Source organism: Pistacia vera, unplaced genomic scaffold, assembly GCF_008641045.1.
Source record: "Pistacia vera cultivar Batoury unplaced genomic scaffold, PisVer_v2 Contig227, whole genome shotgun sequence".
NCBI lineage: Eukaryota > Viridiplantae > Streptophyta > Magnoliopsida > Sapindales > Anacardiaceae > Pistacia > Pistacia vera.
The window spans coordinates 652,053-674,070 of NW_022196032.1; the positions used below are offsets into that span (position 1 = coordinate 652,053).

The 22,018-nt window shown below is 33.0% G+C and overlaps 1 long non-coding RNA gene and 1 other non-coding gene across 6 annotated transcripts; both read right to left on the minus strand.

Annotated features, from left to right (window-relative positions):
• Positions 1–7,546: 7,546 nt before the first annotated feature.
• Positions 7,547–7,651, minus strand: LOC116131018. The gene has a single exon (XR_004128182.1). It is a non-coding gene; the product is annotated as a small nucleolar RNA R71 (small nucleolar RNA).
• Positions 7,652–17,540: 9,889 nt separating this feature from the next.
• Positions 17,541–21,380, minus strand: LOC116130921. 5 transcript variants are annotated; one of them, XR_004128161.1, is made up of 8 exons: positions 21,229–21,380; positions 21,036–21,083; positions 19,970–20,145; positions 19,113–19,463; positions 18,937–18,996; positions 18,515–18,745; positions 18,303–18,415; positions 17,541–17,792 (listed from the first exon to the last, which is right to left on the minus strand). It is a non-coding gene; the product is annotated as an uncharacterized LOC116130921 (long non-coding RNA). The 5 variants fall into 5 exon arrangements; XR_004128160.1 differs by having other exon boundaries at positions 18,096–18,415; XR_004128162.1 differs by having other exon boundaries at positions 17,541–18,415; positions 19,113–19,240.
• Positions 21,381–22,018: the final 638 nt, after the last annotated feature.

Below are 22,018 nucleotides of genomic sequence, written 5' to 3' on the forward strand. Positions count from 1 at the left end.
CTCAGAATAAAGATCTATTGTAATAGATCGCATAGGTTGCTTGGCCTAAGTCAGAGTACATACATAGATAAGGTATTAAAGAGATTCAGTATGGAAGAATCCAATAAGGGATTTCTTCCGATGTCACATGTTGTCTAGCACAAAATTTTTGTCGCTCATAATAGTGTCTTCTTAGAGAAAGAATTTTTTTCTAAAAGTAGGAGAAAAGTAGAACTCGATGAAGTTCTAGAACCGCAAGATACACTAGACGAAGGGTAGGAAGATGTGCCATAAGAGGTAGTTGAACATCGTGAGGAGTTACTCCACAATCTATGGATCAAAGTGAACCACCTCAAGTAGCACAAGAGCTATGTAGGTTTAGAAGAGTACGTCATGAGCCCGAGAGATATGGTTTTCTCGTGACTCAATATGGCGACATACTAGTCCACCATCACAATGAGCCCAAGACCTACAATGATGCTAAATTAGATCCAGATTCTATTAAATCGCTTGAAGCCATGAAATCTTAGTGGACTCCATGTACTAGAACCAGGTACGGTCTCTGGTGGATCCACCTGAAAGGGTAAAACACATAGGGTGTAAATGGGTCTTCAAGAAGAAGGCTGACATCGATGGCAAGGTGCATACCTATAAGGCACGATTGGTTGCCAAAGGGTTCAAACAAATTCATGGTACTGACTATGAAGAAACCTTTTCGTTGGTTGCCATGATTAAGTCTATCCGGATTATGCTTGTGATTGTTGCATATCACAACTATGAAATTTGGTTAATGGATGTCAAAACAGCTTTCCTGAATGAAAACCTTGAGGAGAATCTGTATATGACACAACCTGATGGTTTTGTTCTTGATGGACAAAGTGATAAGATATGCAAGTTGCAGAGGTCCATTTATAGACTCAAGCAAGCTTTAAGAAGCTGGAACATTCATTTTGATGAAGTTGCAAAAGAATTCAGTTTCATCAAGAACGAAGATGAGCCATATGTTTACAAGAAAGTAAGTTGGAGCGTAGTGGCATTCTTGGTGTTGTATGTCGATGATATACTTCTCATCGGGAATGATATACCGAACTTGCAGTCAATAAAGACTTGGTTATCCAAGTGCTTCTCCATGAAGGGCTTAGGAGAAGCAGCCTACATCCTCAGAAAAAAGATCTATCATGATAGATAACGTAGGTTGCTTGGCCTAAGTCAAGTACATACATTGACACGGTACTAAAGATATTCAGTATGGAAGAATCCAAGAAGGGATTCTTGGATTCTTTCGATGTCACATGGTGTCTATCTCTCTAAAGATATGTGTCCTAAAAACATGATAAGAGAGATAGAATGAAGAGGATCCCGTATGCGTTAGCAATTGGATCTATCATGTATGCCATGTTATGTACTCGGATTGATGTCTCATGTGCATTAAGCACTTGTAGTAGATATCAATCGGATCAAGGTGAACATCACTAGATAGCTGTCAAGAACATCTTTAAGTACCTGAAAAGGACTAAGGATATGTTCTTGGTTTATGGAGGGGAAGATGAGCTCACTATAAGAGGATACAGTGATGCTAGTTTCCAAACAAATAAGGATGACCATCGCTCGCAATCTGGGTTTGTATTTTATCTCAATGGGGGTAGAGTGAGCTAGAAGAGCTCCAAACAAAGCATTGTAGTAGATTTTACAACAGAAGCCAAGTATATCACATTATCTGATGCAACCAAAGAGGTTATTTGAATCAAGAAGTCCGTCACTGAACTTGGTGTGGTCTCCACTATTGTTGATCCAATAGAAGTCTATTGTGACAGCAATGGAGCAATAGCTCAAGCAAAGGAACCACGATCTCACCAGAAGTCCAAACACATACTCAAGCATTTTCATCTCATCAAGGAAATGGTTGAAAGGAAAGATGTGTAGATTAGAAAAGTACATACTGATGACAATCTCACTGATCCACTGACAAAGCCTGTCGCAGTAGAAGCATGAAAAGCATTTAAGGTTATTCGGTATTAAATACATGAATGAGTGGCTATAGTGCAAGTGGGATATTGCAAGAGTAGGTGCCCTAGAGCCAATCTTATTTTGTAAATTGGCTCTTTGTAATCATATTTTATTATCAATGAAGGCAATTTATCTATATCATGTTATTTGATTATATTTGTATAAGAAAGTGATATATGTCCTTAGGGTGGTAGAACCATGACAAGGGTATCGAGTGTTTGAAATCTCGATAGTAAGAACCCTATGAGCACATATGGTGGCCATTTAGAAATGTCTATAGCCCCAGTATTATTCTGACCAAGAGCACAGATAATATGGTAAGACTATCATAGTCTTGGATGACCTTGTCAAAAGGCAATGATAGATCTCACTTATCAAGGTTGTTTGGTGACAACCTGGTGCAACACATGGGTGCTTGCTGTAGGCAAGTTCACTAGACCAACCCACCAAAGGATTCTACGTAGATGGTTACCCCAGTGTCTGTGGAACAAATCCTCCAACGAATGGCGGTGCATTTGATCTTTAGACTTGAGATCACCAAAGCGCCTTGTGCACCGATTGGTGTAGTTTGACACTAGCCCAACGTAGTCCTCTCAAGACTATTAGAACGGTAGTGGTAAAAAGTGTATCAAGACTATGGTGGATCGATAGAGGATTCATCACTCCCGAGTATGGCAGAAATTATCTCACTGAGTAATTCGGTAGATGGCAATAACATTAAATCCGTGGCCATAGTGGGACTGGGTCGTAGCTCAATCCAATCTATTCTGGTCGTTGGTCCAATAACCAAATGCCGAGATATCAAGGATATCCGAGGTTGACACTACTTCTGTGCCTCGGCCTTGATGAGATAATGGATGATGAAATGATCAAATTACTTGGTAACCATATGTAATGCCCACATCAAGGTACGTAGCTTTATTTATGCCCTAATACCCTTAGTTGAATTTTGTTAAAGTTATCTTGAACAAGTGTGAAGAAAATTCCTTAAAACTTCATTAGGAGTAAAATATTCTTTTCACTCATAATTAATTGAAAAAGTGGGGAGTGAAAAGAAATAGAATGACATGGAGAAGATAATAAAAATAAGGGTATTATGGTAATTGACTAAGGGACATAGATGGAATTTTTAGAAAGTGCAAGGGTAAAATAGGAAACTACATATATTATTATGTAGTAATAAGGATTCAAGAGGAGAAACCCTAGCCACTGCACCCATAGTTCACGCCACCTTCACTCCAAATTCTCTCAAATTTCTTCACTAAATTTTCAAGGAAATTCATAGGATTTTGGCTAGATTTTGATAGATTTTCAATCCTAAGCACCCAAAGGTAAGATTCTTACAACAAGATGTGAGATTAAATTTTAAAGTTTTGAATTCTTATGGTTTAATATGTTTAAGAGGAAGGGGAATTCTACCAAAGAGAGATTATAGTGTTGGAATTGCTCAAATTCAAGGTAAGTAAATCCAACTTTAGCTTTGATTGGATAAATATTTGCGTAGAGAAAGTTTCTTATATGTTACATGTGTGTTTGGATGATGAGAATTATGGATTGAAATTGAGGTTGTTTGATATATGAATCTCATGACTATGAGAAGTGATGATTTGTGTGTGTTGAGTTGATGAAGTTTTGAATGAATTATGGAAGAACGGATGTTGAGTGGTGGAGTTGAATTTTCGGCTAGGTTGGATGTTGGCTTTAGAGAGTTATTTGCTCCAATTTCGGTGGCTTGAGAAATATGTGGAAGTGTAACCAATTTAGGGTTTGTATGTGCATGTAAGGTGTTTGATGAAATGTCAAAGAAAGTGCATATATATGAGTATGTTAGATTATTACTTTGTTATGGAAGTGTTGTTGGTAGAGAATACTAGTTCCATAATGATATCCTTATATGCCATAATGCCTTCTTACATTTGAGCATTTGTATTTAGAAAGAATAGCAAAGAATGAGCATATTCACATGCACATTTACATGTATGAGAACATTAAAGAATAAAGAGAAAGAAATAAAATAAATAAATTGTAGAATCATCCTCTAAAGAATATAATTAAAGAATACCTCAAATCTGAAATTTTATTTAAAGAAATATAAAAAGAGAAGAGAAGAGAAGGTTGTTGCGATGGGGAGCCCGTGAGTGACAGAGACGAAGAATAGCCCCGCATGCACGCCTCCTTTAGTGAGCGGCCTAAGAATAAGAAAGAAGAATTTGTACAGTCCGTAAGAAGTGCATGTGGATGAGGACTGTACCGAAGAAAGAATTTAAGATACACTTACACGGCCAGGGTTCCAAATCCATGCCTCAACCGAGTCCGATCGGCAAAGAAAAGAACAGAAAAGAAAGAAAGGAAAGAAAAGAATAGAAAAGAAAGAAAGAATAGAAAAGCAAGAAAGAAAACAAAAAAGAGAATGCACTGCATAGAAAAAATTTATGCATTTATGCATATGCATCATGCCATTTCTACTACCTCAAGTTAGTTTCCCTATTTGTGACTTACATATCGGTAAGTGAGAAACTAGAATCTTAGAAAGAGCAGAGAAGAATTGAGAAGTTTGGTGTAAGGAAAGAAAATTCAGGATCTGAGTAACAGAGAAAGAATAGAAGTATTGTGGGATTACTTACTAAGCTATTAGTGCTCACTTCGTTGATTTCATTGTTTTTGCAAGTAGTAGATGAGATGCGGTCGGATGGAATGTCAAGTAGCAGAGGAGAAAGACAACACTGGCTGACTGCATTTTTGTGACTTATTACTTGATGTAGAGATTTTTATATAAAGAAAAATTAGTTATGTGCCTTCTATTTCATACTTATATATATTTTTTCTATAATATGCTTAGTGAGTTTTACTTATATTTTTCCAAAGAACTACTAGGTAGAAAGAATATTACACCATAGCATTGATAGGTAGCGATTTTGCTAAGTCTGAATCTATCGAGTGGCCAAGATGCTTGGCTAGAGGCCAATCTTGGTCTGTGTCAAGTGGGACAATTGATTGATTGTCATGTTTGGTTGCAAGAGGAATCTATTCCAAATTGGAATAAGTTGTTTGCTAGTCCAATTGGGATATATGGCTATTCCAAGTTAGAATATAATTTTAGCATGCACTATTTAAGTGCAACTAAAAAATTAAATCATTAAGTGATTTTTGAGTTGCAAAATTGAAACCCTAGCACCTCTCTCTCTCTCTGTCTCTTTGTCTCTCTCTCAAAACTGTGAGCCTCTTTGCGAGAGAAAGAATTTTTCTCCCAGGAAGAATTCTGCAGAAAACTTTTTTTCTTAAAGTTGTGAGATTTTGCTAGTCTATAAAATCTCATAACGGTGATAGTCATGTCTTCATGTGGATACTGATCGTGCACGTCTACATTGAAGTTATTTGTGAATCCATCAGCAAATCGAAGGAGCTTCCAACACTGACATGATACACTTTACCTTTGATTTGATTTTTATGTAAAAATAATGTAACAAGCGTAATGATCATGGGTTAAAGGTTAGCGGATCTTGAATTAAATTTTTAAATTCTATTGCGTAATGGATCTGTTAACCTACATTTTTCATGCCCTTCTCTGCTACCTTCAGCATATTTAGGAGCTATGAGAGAGACTTCTCCATTGAATTCATATTGAAATTCATTATGAATTGGGAGAAGGAATCAAACAATGATTGCAGAACAAGATCTATCGATAGTTCTGCCTCCATACCAAATCCCAGTTTTTCAAGCTTATGTATGTAGCCAATCATCTTGATTACATGCGGGCCTACTGGGGTTCCCTCAGTCATTCGACATCTATATAATGCCTTTGACACCTCATAACATTCGCGTCTAGCATGCTTCTGAAAGAGCTCTTTGATATGTGTGATGATGGAGCTAGCATCCAAATTCCCTTGTTGCTCTTGCAAATTAGGTGTCAACGATGCAAGCACAATACACTGTACCATATCAGCATCATCCAGTTACTTTCTATAAGTATCTAAAGCTTCCTAAGTCACTTCAGGTTCAAGCACTTCCATAATAGGTTCATCTAGGATGTACAACTTCTTTTCTGACTTGAGTACAATCCGAAGATTTCTATACCATTTAATGAAGTTTGTACCATCGAACCTGCTTTCCTTTTCAATGATCGATCGCAGTGACAGATTATTGGTAGTCATAATGTAAATCTACAAGTACAAATTAAACAGAGTTAATAATGTTAATTAATAAGGCCATTTATCAATTAATATGCTCCCACTATTTTACTCAAGCTAATAGCCCTCACTATTAAACTCGAGAAGGTGTGACGGTCTTCCTAGTGAGCCGAAATTTCATCATTCCTAATTTGACCTCTTATAGGGGCAAGTCGATCAAAGTAGGGTGAGTAGGTAGGCCACAAACTTTAATTTACACCATTTAATAGCACCAACTTATTAAACTCAAATGTAAACCAAGCAAACAAGCCAATTACACAATCCAACGACACCAACCTATTGGCCTCAAGTATAACTTCTGGATCAGTGAGTTTGGAAACAACACGCCCACTCGTGAACTTTAAATATGCACTACTCTATCATGCCTCTAGTTGTACTTATCAACCTTTTGCGGATGCGAATCCAACAAAGTATGACTAGTTAAGTCATAACCCATCACCATTAGGAAAAGCTCCAATGATGATTAACCTCCCAAAGTTAGAAGTGGCTCCTCATGGGGGCAAGTGAGACCACAACAAACGATGGTTTGATTAATCCTATGGGATCACTACAAGAAAAAAACCCTTCCTTGATAGAATGAGTTGACAGATTTTCTTGACCATTTTCAAACACTGTCAAGAATTGTAATTCTTGACTGATTGTTGACCATTTATAAACTGTTATATTACTTTTTGCGACTAGTGCACTAGCTACATATGCATGTTTATGAAATCATGCATCAAGTTTTTGGTGTTGTTGCCGGGGATTGATTTTGTGTTAATATTGAAGTTTTCTAGTTTTTGCTAAGTTGAAGTTTAATTTTCAGTTTTACTTTTTTAAGTTTTATTTTTGAAGTTTAATTTTTGTTTGTTGTTTGATTTTACGCTCTTGCTCTTTCCTTTGTAGTTTATGCGAAAAGCAATAAGTCTCCCTATGGTTCCTTTGATCCAGAGATTGAAAGAACAACAAGAAGACTCATTAGAGAGAGAAGAGAAAGAGATGAGAGACCCATAGAGATGACGGAAAATAGAACTTTGAGGGAGTTTTCACTTCCATGAGTTGAGGGTTGTAGTCCAAGCATAACAAGACCGCTTGTTGAGGCAAATAACTTTGAGATAAAGCTGGCTATAATCCAAATGATTCAACAATTGGTATAGTTTGGGGGAGATCTAAATGATAATCCTAATCTGCACATAACCAACTTCTTGGAAATCTATGATACATTCAAGCACAACAGGGTGATCAATGATGCTATTAGGTTGCGACTATTTCCATTCTCATTGAGAGATAAGGCAAAAGGATGGTTAATGTCATTACCCTTTGGAACTATCACGACATGGAATGATCTAACACAGAAGTTCCTTTACAAATATTATCCACCAACTCTTTCGACAAAGATGAGAAATGACATCACCTTATTTGTACAAGGTGACCATGAATTTATATGAAGCATGGGAGAGATACAAGGAAATGTTAAGGAAATGTCCACACCATTGTTTGCCTGTTTGGATGCAAGTCCAAACTTTCTATTCAGGTTTGTTACCAAATGTTCGAACAATGGTAGATACAATAACCAGGAGCTTTACAAAACAAGACAACTAAAGCAACTTAAGAGTTACTTGAAGTTTTAGCAAGTAACAACTACCAAAGACCTGATGAGAGAGTGGTGCCGAAGAAGTGCATGGGTATTCATGAAGTTGATGCTTACACAGCCATTTCAGCCTAACTTGTAGCACTTCAAAAACAAATAAGAGGTATGAATGTTAATTTTGTTCAAACACCTTAAGTAACATGTAATTTTTGTGCAAGTAACCATGCAAGCATTGACTGCCAAGAGGGGAACACCTTTGTCTCATCATCCTCATCATTAGAGCAAGTCAACTATTTGGCTAGGAATCAGAGACAACAAAACAATCCATTCTCCAACACCTACAATCCTAGTTAGAGGAATCAACCAAACTTGTCTTGGAGTAATCAAAGCAATCAATTAAATCAAAGGACAGTGTCAAACCATCAACCAGTGGTGAATCTTAAACCAATAGAGCAGAGATTGTCAAAATTCACTACAAGAAATATATTATATTGTGACAAAATTAATTTTGTCACGAGTAATATAGGTATTATGACAAAATAAAGAAACATCACATTAAGTATGACAAAGAGAATAATATACAATGACTAAAAAAAATAGTGTCATAATATTTTATCACGGTAAAGAAACCCATAAGAAATATAGTGAAGAAAAACATTTATATCATAATATTTCATCACAAATTTTTGGTGCCAAATTTTGGCGCTTAGGTAAATTGTGTATTGTGAGAAACATATTTTTTCATAAAATATTTTGGTCACTAGATTTAGTTATACATGCTATAACTACAAATTATTTTGTCAAAAAAGAATTTATTTATTATTAGAAAAAAAATTGTCATAATATATGCTTAAATAGAGGTATTAATAACAAAATGTTTGAGTCGAATTTAAGCATCGAGAAAAATTGTTTATCGTGACAAATCACTATATTTAATAATACATGCTATAATTACAAACTAAGTTGTCACAAAAGAATTATTTATCATTATAAAAAAAAAATTATCTTTTATAAATGTTAAGATTGAGGTATTTTTGACAAAATATTTGAGTCAAATTAAATGTGATATTTTGTGATAAAAATTTGGTAAAAAAATATAATTAATATCCGTTGCAACTATTTGTCATCCTCTCAAGTTAAACAATAACATATATGTCATTAAAAAAAAAAAAAAAAAAAAAAAAAAAAAAAAAAAAAAAGCTCATTAATAATTTTAGCATATATGTCACTAAAAAAAACTCATTAATACATAGGATCAGAAGTGGGTCGGGTTTTGCTATGTCCAGCTAGATCAAAGAAATCCGTTCTAAAACAAATTACCAACAAATTAGAGATGAAAAAAAAATAATTGTTTGTAAAATTGTAGCAACACATTTCAATCCGTTGCAAATATTTGTCCCCAAATTTCAGTTCCTAATCTGTTGCTAAATTATTACTTTTATTTTAAAAAACTTGAAAAGGCCAAAAAATTGTAAAATACAAAATCATTAATAATTTTATAAATGCAAATATTATGTACCATTTTCGCTTTAATGATAAAAGAACACAAATCAAATTCAAACTAAATACAAATTATACAATAAAATTCATAAATTCCTGATGCGTGCTTAGCGCAAACAAAAATTAAATTACTCTATTTACAACCACTACAAAAAAATGACCTACAATAACACTTTTCTTTAATATGTTATTAAACTAGAAATGGGGTCCGCACGTTGTGCGGGTATGTTTATTCAATATTTTTTAAATAGACTATAAACAAATTTATTCTAACAAAATAAACCAATTAGATTAAATCATAATAATTGTTAAATTATACAAATTTTAAAGTAAATATAAATTATATATATATATAAAAAGTTGTGTTAAGATAAAATTAATAATTGTACCTGTATAATTATTAATATCAATTATCGGTAGATGTCATTAAATCATTCATCCAACTTGAGAAGATCACCTGAATATTATATGGTCCACTTATATTTTCAGGATCATCACCTTATACAATTGATATTATTTTTTCAGACATGTCTTTGATACTCGATGTAAGTATTTTGTAGTGAATCATGTATGATATTTAATATCACCTTAATATTATCAAGATAAACTATTTAAACTCAAAATTTATACTGACCTTCAGCAATTTCGGTAACTTATATTCGTTTTCAAGTTGTGTTGTGCAGATACGTTTATTATATTTTTTTACATTATTATTGGTTTTTTCGTGTTCTAAATATATATTTTCTGTATTGAACTTCATTTTTTATTGAATTTATAATTAAAAATCAATAAATAAAATATCCACAAATTGATCTGAAAGTCTATATCATCATGGTTCTTCTCAAATATGTCACCATTTGACATCTGCAACAGAAGTTTAAAACTTTGTCAAGAAAAGCAAAAAAAAATTTGTAGGATAACTCACTGGGTATTATTGATAAGTCTATAAATCAATTAGAGAAAGAGAAACCTTTTTGAAAAAATGATAACTTTTAAGCAAGAGACTTGCAGGCCAAAGGAAAAACTGATTTTGATCATTGAGAAGAGAAAATGAATTATTTTTATTATTACAATTTAAAAAAAAAATTAAGAATGTTGAGAAGAGAACTCACATTAAAAGCAACAACAACTCCAACAGTATAATATGAAGGCAACTTAATTGAAGCATTGAAGAAGCCATGAAGATAAAGATCATGTGACACAAATCTATTTGCTGCAATTAGAATGGACCACCACTTATAGCAAAAGAAGCATTTGATGATAGCATCCTAAAGAAATACGATAATTCTAAAACCCATAAAACCTACAAATCAAACAACAAAATCAATCCAAAAATCAACAAAGAGAGATAGAACAAATACAATTAAAATTACAAATCAATATTTGTTTTCCTTTGTCATCACTAAAATTGAATTTGTTTTATGTGAGTGATGATAAAATGAATGGTTCGGCAGCAGGTCTATAGTTATCCAAATTCATTATATAATATATCAACTTAAATCCATATCTTTCTAGTTTCCAAAGATTTAAACTGCTTATCAATTAGATTTTTATTGAGCAAGTTATGGCTAATTTACTATTAACTGTTCAGTGGAAATCGAGAAACAAGGGAAACCAAAATGTGTATAATGATAAAAGGAATGGTTCAACAGTGGGGCTACAGTTATCCAAATTAAGTGTATAATATATCAAATTAAACCTCTATCTATCTAGTTTCTAAAAATTGAAACTTCTCTCAATTGGATTTTTATTAAGCAAGTTATGGTTCATTTACTATTAACTGTTTAGTGGAAACCGAAATGTATGTGATGATACAACAATGGTTTGGCAGTGGAGCTACAATTATCCAAATTAAGCACATAATATATCAAATTAAAGCTCTATCTGCCTAGTTTCTAAAGGTTTAAACCTCTAATCAATTTGAGTTTTATTGAGCAAGTTATATTCGATTTACTACTGATTGTTAAGTGGAAACTAAAATGTGTGTGATGATAAAAGGAATGGTTTGGAAGTGGGGCTACAATTATCCAAATTAAGTGTATAATATACCAAATTAAAGCCCTATCTGTTTAGTTTCTAAATATTCAAACCTCTCATCAATTGGAGTTTTATTGAGCAAATTATGATCAATTTACTATTGATTGTTTAGTAAAAACCTAAATGTGTGTGATGATAAAATGAATGGTTTACTAAAGCTATATGGTTCAACATCAAATATCGGTTGATATTTGTTAAATAATTGAAATTAGTTATATTCAACAACAACCTCTTTTCATGATATATGTATGTAACATAAAAAGATATCAACAAAAAGAGATAGATTAATTACAATTAAAACTACATATTAATATTTGTTTTCCTTTAAGGATAATAATCATGGTTCTACATATTACTAAAGCTACACGGTTCAGCAACAAACATCAGATAATATTTGTGATACAAATAAAATTTGTTATATTCAACAACAACCTATTTTCGATATATGTATATAACTTAAAAAAATATCAACAAAAAGAGATAGAACAAATACAATTAAAACTACATATCAATATTTGTTTTCCTTTGTCATCACTAAAATTAAATTGATTTTATGTATGTGATGATAAAATGAATAGTTTGGCCGTAGGCCTATAGTTATTCAAATTCATTGAATAATATATCAAATTAAAGCTCTATCTTTCTAGTTTCCAAATATTCAAACTGCTCATCAATTGGATTTTTATTGAGTAAGTTGTGGCCAATTTACTACTGATTGTACAGTGGAAATCGAGAAACAAGGGAAACCGAAATGTGCGTGATGATAAAATGAATCATTCGGAAGTAGGGCTATATTTATCCAAATTAAGTGTATAATACATCATAATAAATCCCTATCTATCTAGTTTCTAAAGATTTAAACCTTTCATAAATTGAAGTTTTATTGAGCAAATTATGGTCAATTTACCACTGACTATTCACTGGAAACCGAAATGCATGATGATAAAAGGAATGGTTTGGCAATGGGGCTACAATTATCTAAATTAAGTGTATAATATACCAAATTAGAGCCTTGACTATCTAGTTTCTAAAGGTTCAAACCTCTCATCAATTGGAGTTTTATTAAGCAAATTATGGTCAATCTACTACTGATTGTTCAGTAAAAACCTAAATGTGTATGATGATAAAATGAATGGTTTACTAAAGCTATATGGTTTAGAATCAAACATCAGCTGATATTTGTTAAATAAATGAAATTAGTTATATTCAGCAACAACCTTTTTTCATGATATATGTATGTAACATAAAAAGATATCAACAAAAACAGATAGAAAATTACAATTAAAACTATATATTAACATTTGTTTTCCTTTAAGGATATTAATCATGGTTTGACATATTACAAATGGCTTACTAAAGCTACATGGTTCGGCAACAAAAATTAGATAATATTTTTGATACCAATAAAATTGGTTATATTTAGCAACAACCTGTTTTTGATATACGTATATAACATAAAAAAAATATCAACAAAAAAAGATAGAACAAATATAATTAAAACTACATATCAATATTTGTTTTCTTTTGTCATCACTAAAATTGAATTGGTTTTATGTATGTGATAATAAATGAATGGTTCGACCATAGGTCTATAGTTATCCAAATTTATCGTATAATATATCAAATTAAAGCTCTATGTTTCTAGTTTTCAAAGATTCAAACGACTCATCAATTGGATGTTTATTAAGTAATTTGTGGCCAATTTACTACTGACTGTTCAGTGAAAATTGAGAAATAGGGGAAACTACAATATGTGTGATGATAAAATAAATGGTTCAGAAGTGGGGCTACATTTATCCAAATTAAGCATATAATATATCATATTAAAGCCCTATCTATCTAGTTTCTAAATATTTAAACTTCTCATAAATCGGAGTTTTATTGAGCAAGTTATGGTCAATTTACTACTGACTATTTAGTTGAAACTGAAAAACATGATGATAAAAGGAATGGTTTGTCAATAGGGCTACAATTATCCAAATTAAGCATATAATATACTAAATTAAAGCCTTGTCTGTCTAGGTTCTAAAGGCTCAAACCTCTCCTCAATTGGAGTTTTATTAAGCAAATTATGGTCAATTTACTATTGATTGTGCAGTGAAAACCTAAATGTGTGTGATGATAAAATGAATGGTTCGGCAGTGATGCTATAGTTATCCAAATTAAGTGATAATATATCAAATTAAATCCCTATCTTTCTTGTTTCTAAAGATTCAAACCGCTCATTAATTGGATTTTGATTAAGTAAGTTATGGCTAATTTACTACTGACTGTTTAGTGGAAATTAAGAAACAGGGGAAACCGAAATGTGTGTGATGATAAAAGGAATAGTTTGGTAGTGGGGCTACAATTATTCAAATTAGGCGTACAATATATCAAATAATTAGTGTAATAAATAGCAAGTAAATAACAGTTAAACCAATCAGTAGTAAATTGACCATAACTTGCTCAATATTATTAACCAATTCAAATTTTAAATAAACTAAAATTCGAATTGGTTTAATAGTCACATAATCTGCTAACATATCTGATTAATAATGTGTTGAGTATGTCTTCTAATGATTCAAACCTCTCAGCAATTGAAGTTTTATTGAGCAAGTTATAGGCAATTTATTATTGATTGTTCATAGAAACCCAATTGTGTGTGACGATAAAATGAATAGTTTACTAAAGCTACATGGTTCAGCATCAAACATCAGTTGATATTTGTTAAATAAATAAAATTAGTTATATTCAGTAACAACCTCCTTTCATGATATAAGTATGTAACACAAAAATGTATCAACAAAAAGATATAGAACAATTATAATTAAAACTACATAATAATATTTGTTTTCCTTTAAGGATAATAATCATGGTTCGACATATTACAAATGGTTTACTAAAGCTACATGGTTCGGCAACAAATATCAGATGATATTTGTGATACAAATAAAATTGGTTATATTCAGCAACAACCTGTTTTCGATATATGTATGTAACATTAAAAAAAAAAAAAATCAACAAAAAGAGATAGAACAAATATAATTAAAACTACATATCAATATTTGTTTTCCTTTGTCATCACTAAAATTGAATTAGTTTTATGTGTGTGATGATTAGAGGTGGGCAGGGACCGGTCCCTTGCGGGCCTAGGCCTAGGCTCGTTTGGGACTGGTCCCAAATGGGACCAATCACTCATGGGCCTAGGACCGGTCCCAGGCCCATGAGAAAAACCAAGACCCGGACCAGACTCTAGGCCTAGTCGGGACTGGTCCCATGGGCCCAAGACCGGTCCCATGGTTCTTGGATAATTTTATTTTCCCCTCTTAATTTTTTTTATATTTTAGGGGTAAAACAAAATTTTAGAGGGGGTTTTTAGTATTTTTTAGGGGTAAAATTTATAAAATTTATAAATTTTTTAGACCTGGAAGATTTTTTTTTTTTATAAATTTTGTAAAATTTTTTTTAGCCCTCGTAATTTATATTTATTTTAAAATTAACAGGGGGTTTTATGTAATTTAGCAGGAGACTATATTGAAAAAATACAAATTTTTTTGGGCCCAGGCTAGGACCTTGGAGGAGGGCCCGGGCCCTCATCCTTAGGCCTGGTCCCACTTTGGGACCATGCCTCCTAGGTCCGGTCCTCTCAAGGACCGGTCCTAGGACCGGGTTTTAGAGCTGGGCTTTTGGGCCCGGTCCCAAAGGCCCAGCTCTAGTGATGATAAAATAAATGGTTTGGTAATAGGGCTATAGTTATCCAAATATATTGTATAACATATCAAATTAAAGCTCTATCTTTCTAGTTTCCAAAGATTTAAACTGCTCATCAATTAGATTTTTATTGAGTAAGTTATGGCCAATTTACTACTGATTGTTTAGTGGAAATCAAGAAACAGAGGAAACTGAAATATGTGTGATGATAAAAGGAATGGTTCAGAAGTGGGGCTACATTTATCCAAATTAAGCATATAATATATCAAATTAAAGCCCTATTTGTCTAGTTTCTTAATATTCAAATCTCTCATCAATTAGAGTTTTATTGAGCAAGTTACGGTCAATTTACTACTAATTGTTTAGTGGAAACCAAAATATGCGATGATAAAAGGAATGGTTCGGAAGTGGGGCTACGATTATCCAAATTAAGCGTATAATATATCAAATTAAATCCCTATCTGTATAGTTTCTAAAAATTTAAACCTCTTACCAATTGAATTTTTATTGAGCATGTTACGGTCAATTTACTACTAACTGTTTAGTGGAAACCAAAATATGTGTGATAATAAAAGGAATGCTTCAGCAGTGGGGCTACAGTTATCCAAATTAAGCATTAATATATCAAATTAAAGCTCTTTCTATCTAGTTTTCAAATATTCAAACTGCTCATCAATTAAATTTTTATTGAGCAAGTTATGACTAACTTACTACTGACTATTCAATAGAAATCGAGAAACAGGGGAAACCAAAATTTGTGTGATGATAAAAGAAATGGTTCAATAGTGGGGCTACACTTATCCAAATTAAGCGTATAATATGTCAATTTAAATCCCTCTCTGTCCAGTTTCTAATGATTCAAACCTTTCATTAATTGGATGTCTATTGAGCAAGTAACGGTCAATTTACTACTGACTATTCAGTGGAAACCGAAATGTGTGATGATAAAAGGAATGGTTCAGCAGTGGGGCTACGGTTATCTAAATTAAGCGTATAATATATCAAATTAAAGCCCTATATGTCTAGTTTCTAAATATTCAAAACTCTCATCAATTCAATTTTTATGGAGAAAATTACGGTCAATTTACTACTAACTGTTCAATGGAAACCGAAATGTGTGTGATGATAAAAAGAATGCTTCGGCACTGGGGCTACAGTTATCCAAATTAAGCATATAATATATCAAATTAAATCCCTATCTATCTAGTTTTCAAAGATTCAAACCGCTCATCAATTGGATTTTTGTTGAGCAAGTTATGGCTAATTTACCACTGATGATTCAATAGAAATCGACAAACAGGGGAAACCGAAATGTGTGTGATAATAAAAGAAATGGTTCGGTAGTGGGGCTACAGTTATCCAAATTAAGTGTATAATATATCAATTTAAAGCCCATCTATCTAGTTTTTAAAGATTCAAACCTCTCATCAATTGGATGTTTATTGAGCAAGTTATGATAAATTTACTACTGACTATTCAATGGAAACCGAAATGTGTGTGATGATAAAAAGAATGGTTCTGTAGTGGGGCTACAATTATCCAAATTAAGCATATAATATATCAAATTAAAGTCTTATCTGTCCAGTTTTCAAATATTCAAACTGCTCATCAATCAGTAGTATTAATTTACTACTAACTGTCAATTAATACTTTACACTATTAATTGACAGTCAGTACATTCTTTGAGCAATTACCGAAAAAATTGTCAGTGAATGATCAATTATTAGCATGTTTGAAATTTACTTACAATAAATAGTCATTAATATTATGTGACAATTAAATTTGGTATGTTATACCTTCATGTTAATTTGATATACAAATAATTTACTTATTTGTTATAATAAACCATTCATCCAACTTGATCACATAACTCTTTTCATGATATTTGTTAAATAATTGGATTACGTCTGCGTGTTGCGCGAGTATGTTTATTCAATGTTTTTGAAATAGATTGTAAAAAGAGAAACTAATTAGATTTGAACATAATAATTATTAAATAATATAAATTTTAAAGTTTATAGTTATGCATTCAATCTCACCCACACATCCAACGTGACAATTACAATTCCGTTATTGGAGAAGGCAATTCTTTTTGTTGTTGGGAATACTCTGCACTACTTTAGCGGCTGTATTATCAAGAATTATCAGCATGTAAAATTGCTCTCTTATTTATTAAATTAAGGTGTACGCGACTTTATGTAGACTAATGTTTAGCAAATAATTAATTTCTAAAACTATTCTAGATTTATTTATATAATATAACACTCCTTAATTAAAAATATAATTACATTATACATGAGAATAGAATAACTATCAAGCTGATTATGTCTCTAATGTAAGGTATAAATCACATTTAAATATAGAGTTTACATTCTATTATAATGATTAATTTGTTGGTCCCATAAAATTGCTATCCTTACATGAAAGCAAAATTAAATCCTTCCATTCATACAGTATGAATAATAGAATTTCATTTTAGTGGATTTGGGTAAGAAATAACAGCTCCAGCATCCATTCTAGCGCAATATAATTGATCAGAAAAAGCAAATTATATATAAACCAATGGGTTACAAAATTTATTACGAGGCTCGAATAAACGTTGTTGTTACTGTATATTTAAAAAATTAAGTGAGCATCAATAAGAGATCAGAATTTCAATAACTTGTATAAATCTAACCTAAACGACTATCCATCAAGAAATTATATGTATATAAATATATAAGGGAAAGAAGGAAGCACAGACTCCATCAGCTCTATTCATTTATAGCCAACTCTCAGGCTGGCAGCCTGGCACAACTGTTTGTTCTCAGATGCTTACCCTGAAACCAAAGACAACGTTCAGCTTGCATTCATCATACTTCAACGATTAAAACAAAAAGTAATCATTAAATGATCACATTGTCATTTCAAAATTGATTGGCATCATCTTTAACTACCATCCACATAAAATCTATCAATTTCACACAGTAAACAGATTAAAAATTCTAAATCTGCTCAGTGTGATGGTGTTTGCCCTGTTCCCAGATTATTAAGGAAGAAAAATCATCAATTTTGATACACATGTAATTCCCTATAAAGATGCAGGTCATATACATATAAATGGAACACATATCAAGACTCACTCCATGTGCTAATCGCTTTCCAGCTCCATCAACCCCAAAGAAGGTTTTGGTGTAAGTGTTACATGAACTTGCCGCATATGTAAACATATAAAACTTTACAATAACCGGCAACATAATAAGAGCCAAAACCACCATAGCAAAAATTGCTACTATAATCATTTCTAGCACCTTGGTCTAACTATTTTGTGTCATCAACACATTTCTAACCTTTTCATGGTTCAGAACGAACCACATCTTTCTGCCAAAAAATCAGATATTGGTCATTCAGAATGAGACCATTCTTACTTGTGGTATATCAAGCAACTCATGGAAGTCAATACCTGCATTGTTAACAAAACCAAGTTCATTAGATTGACTTTGTCTCACAATGTATGATCAGTTTGTTTTGTTTTATTTTCTCATTTAGTTCAGATTCTTACCAGCTTTATGAGATGTTGTGCAGGATCTCCAAATGCAGCAATGAATGACTCAACTTTGGATACAGCTTCTTCATAGATGAAGTATTGATAGAGTCCATCTGAAGACAATATCAAGAACTTGTCCCTTGGGCTGACTTGATGATGATAGAGCGAAGGCAAACAGGTGATGTATGGAGAAGTACCGATGTAATTGATTCTAAACATCTCAAGAAGTGCATCATTCCACTTTGGCTGCGATGAAAAACCAAAGAATTAGACTTCTACAATCTCAATTGGTCATTAATATCATATCAGTATTTGAACAATTAGGCCTTGTATGAAGTTCAAACTATAAAGATTGGTGCCTAGTTGTGGAAGCAATTGGTATAAAAAAGGCAATGAACAGTGATTTTTCAATAAGTTATAAAATTTGAAGGGTGTACCTCCAATTTAAAGATTCTTGATCTCTCGGTTACCAGTTGACCTTGGACAGATTGGAGTTCCTGCAAGCAAACAGCGGAGTGGATGATGAATATTTTAGATGATAAACACTCAAAACATTACTAAGAATATTCATCTACTTAGTGAACAAAAAGTAATTGTGTCATCAAGAGCAGACCTTGGATAATTCACCATGAGTACTGTTAACTTCATCGACCTTATCTCTGAGCCTAGAATTTTTGTCTCTGGCTTCTGCTAGAGACAATTCCAAAACTCTTTTCTCTTCTTTGATTGCCTCAATATCAACTGTAACATCTTGTTCAGAGAGATAGTTCCCATTTCATCAGAGTTCAAGATTCAGATTTGGCCAAGGCGTAAAACTTACTGGTTTGCATACCAGAACTTAACTATTGACCCATCAGCAGTTGTGATATAACGACCATCTTGACTCACTTCAGCACTGGTCACAGATGACTTGGTCTCGAGTGTTTGGACTATCTTACCACTTTTTACATCCCATAAACAACCACTAATAATTTTAGTAATGATTAGAAAAAATAGAAAATCCCATCCAGCCCAAGAACTATTTTCAACTTCAACTTTAGGAGAAAACATGCATAAAATATTATAATCTAATATAATTGAATAGCTAGCCCAACAATTTTTCTATCAAGTAACAGCAAGTAATCAAACATCAGGAGAATATATGAAGCAATTAACATTTTTTTTTAAATCTCTCTTTCCTTGAGCCAAAAGAATACTAAAATCCCTACGACCTCAAATTTTAACCTCATTTTCTAAGATTTGATCCCCAAACATCTGCAAATGCAATGCAGCTTGGTAATTGGACCCATGTCTTTAGCTTATTCTATCTACAGCCTGCATTATTTTATACTTAGAAGAGCACCCAGAAATTTCATGATAAACTATCACATTATGGTTATTGAAAGGAATCAAAACAAAAAAAACCAAGATATCAACCAAATTTAGTTTCCATGTAACAACATACGTATGATGCAGGAGAAACAGGCATACCTGACACCGCCCATGTCAGAGCAAGAGCTTAACATTATTTGATCACTATGGAGCCATGCAACAGTTCTGACTGAACCAGGAGATCTATCCACTTCTCTTGGGGGTGCATCTGGACGATTCAAATCAAGAATACGAAGGATTTTCTCCACTCCCCCAGTCAGTAGAAGATGAGTATCCTGTGTACAGATTGAAAAAAAAAAAACAAATGTGATGCATCATGAGCCTAATTATGCGTTCATAAATACTAATCCACCCAAATCCCCAAAATGATTAAGATACATAGAACTACCATAACAAACAGTGAAGATACTACATTCACAGACTAACTGAAATTATTAGATCAACAATAATCATAAAGGGAAAAAAAAATTAACCATAACACAACAATTCAGCACATACATCTTCATGAACTTGAGCTTAGCTTTAAGCTAGAAACATATGGTACAACTTGACAAAAAATAGAAACGACTAAAGGCTTTCAGAATAATCCTATGTCATACAAAAGAAAAAGAAATATAGAAAAAAACTATTGCCTCTGAAAAAGCACAGATACAAATAGTTATATAATACAACATAACTCATTATTATATTTCCCGTTGTAGCCACCAAATGCAATCAGATGCTTCGCTCCATCAAATACTGCTGTGCTTACACTGAGCCCCTGCTTATAATTTTATGTTTAGAAATCATGAGGAATGAAAGTGAAGTTAAAAATTCCAAGAAAAATTTTACAGTATAAGTTATAGGGAATATAATTCAAGGAATCTCAGAATATATATTCAGGTCCAGAGATCAGTAACCGCCGCACGCTTTAATCACAAACAGGTATGTAAAATTATCAGCTTTAAACCCTTGAATTTCCACTCTAAATAAACATCTCAGTTACCTTCAAAATAATAAAATTCAGACATTAAGCATTCAAAAATAAAATAAAAATAAAAACTAATGTTCAAATACCTAGAACCCAAAAGGTTTAAAAAAAAAAAAATCAAAACTTTCAAAAATCTAACAGCAACCCATCAAAGAAAACAACTAATACTAAAAATCACAAGAATTGAAAAATTACCTCATCGTTTCCGTGCGTCTACTTCTGAAAACAATTAATATTCAATACCTACAGTCACAAAAAACACAAACCCAGAAACAAAAATCAGTCAAAATCACAAAAACACAACTGAGTTCTCTTAATTCTAACACGAACCAGAGACGGATCTAAAAAAAATGCAACAAATCGGATAAAAGACACTCGTAAAATTGACCTGGATTTCAGCAGTCAGAGTAGAAGCGTTAAGGTTGTCAGCAAGAGAAGATATGGCGCACATTAAGGGACAATGGTGACGGCGAAAGTTTACAGAGCGTTGGCTCTGTACCCAAATGGATGCATTTTTTTGTATCGGAGTTTTTTGAGAAAATTTAGTATGCGTTTGGTTTAATATTTTTATCCCTATTCTGGATCCTATTTTTCAAATCGCGTTTGGTACAATATTCTCAAAATATTACCCTATTTTTTTTAATTACATTTTAACCCCATAAGGTTATTAATTTCACTAAATACCCCCTGAAAAAAAAGTTTAAAATTAACAAAAACACCCCCATCAACCCAACTTGTCAGATTCCGGCAACCACCGTCGGTGATAGCCGGAATCTGTACAACGGCCAAACTTCCGACCAGAAATGGCCGGAAGTTCACCGCTGTGGCCTTTTCCGACCAGATCCACAACGGATCTGGCCGGAAAAGGCCAGATCTGGCCGTCAGCGACGGCCAAAGAAATGGCCGTCGTTGACGGTCAACGACGGCCAAATCTTGGCCGTCGTCGATCGAAAACGACGGCCACATCTTTGGCCGTCGCTGACGGCCAAAGATGGCCGTCGTTTGGCCTTTTCCGGCCGTCGACGGCCAAAACAAACCATAGATCTGGCCTTTTCCGGCCAGATCTACCATGGATCTAGCCGGAAAAGGCCATAACGATGTGTTACGGCACAGATCCGACAAGTCTGTGCCGTAACGAAATTTTCCGGTCAGATTCCGGCGGTGGTGGCCGGAATCTG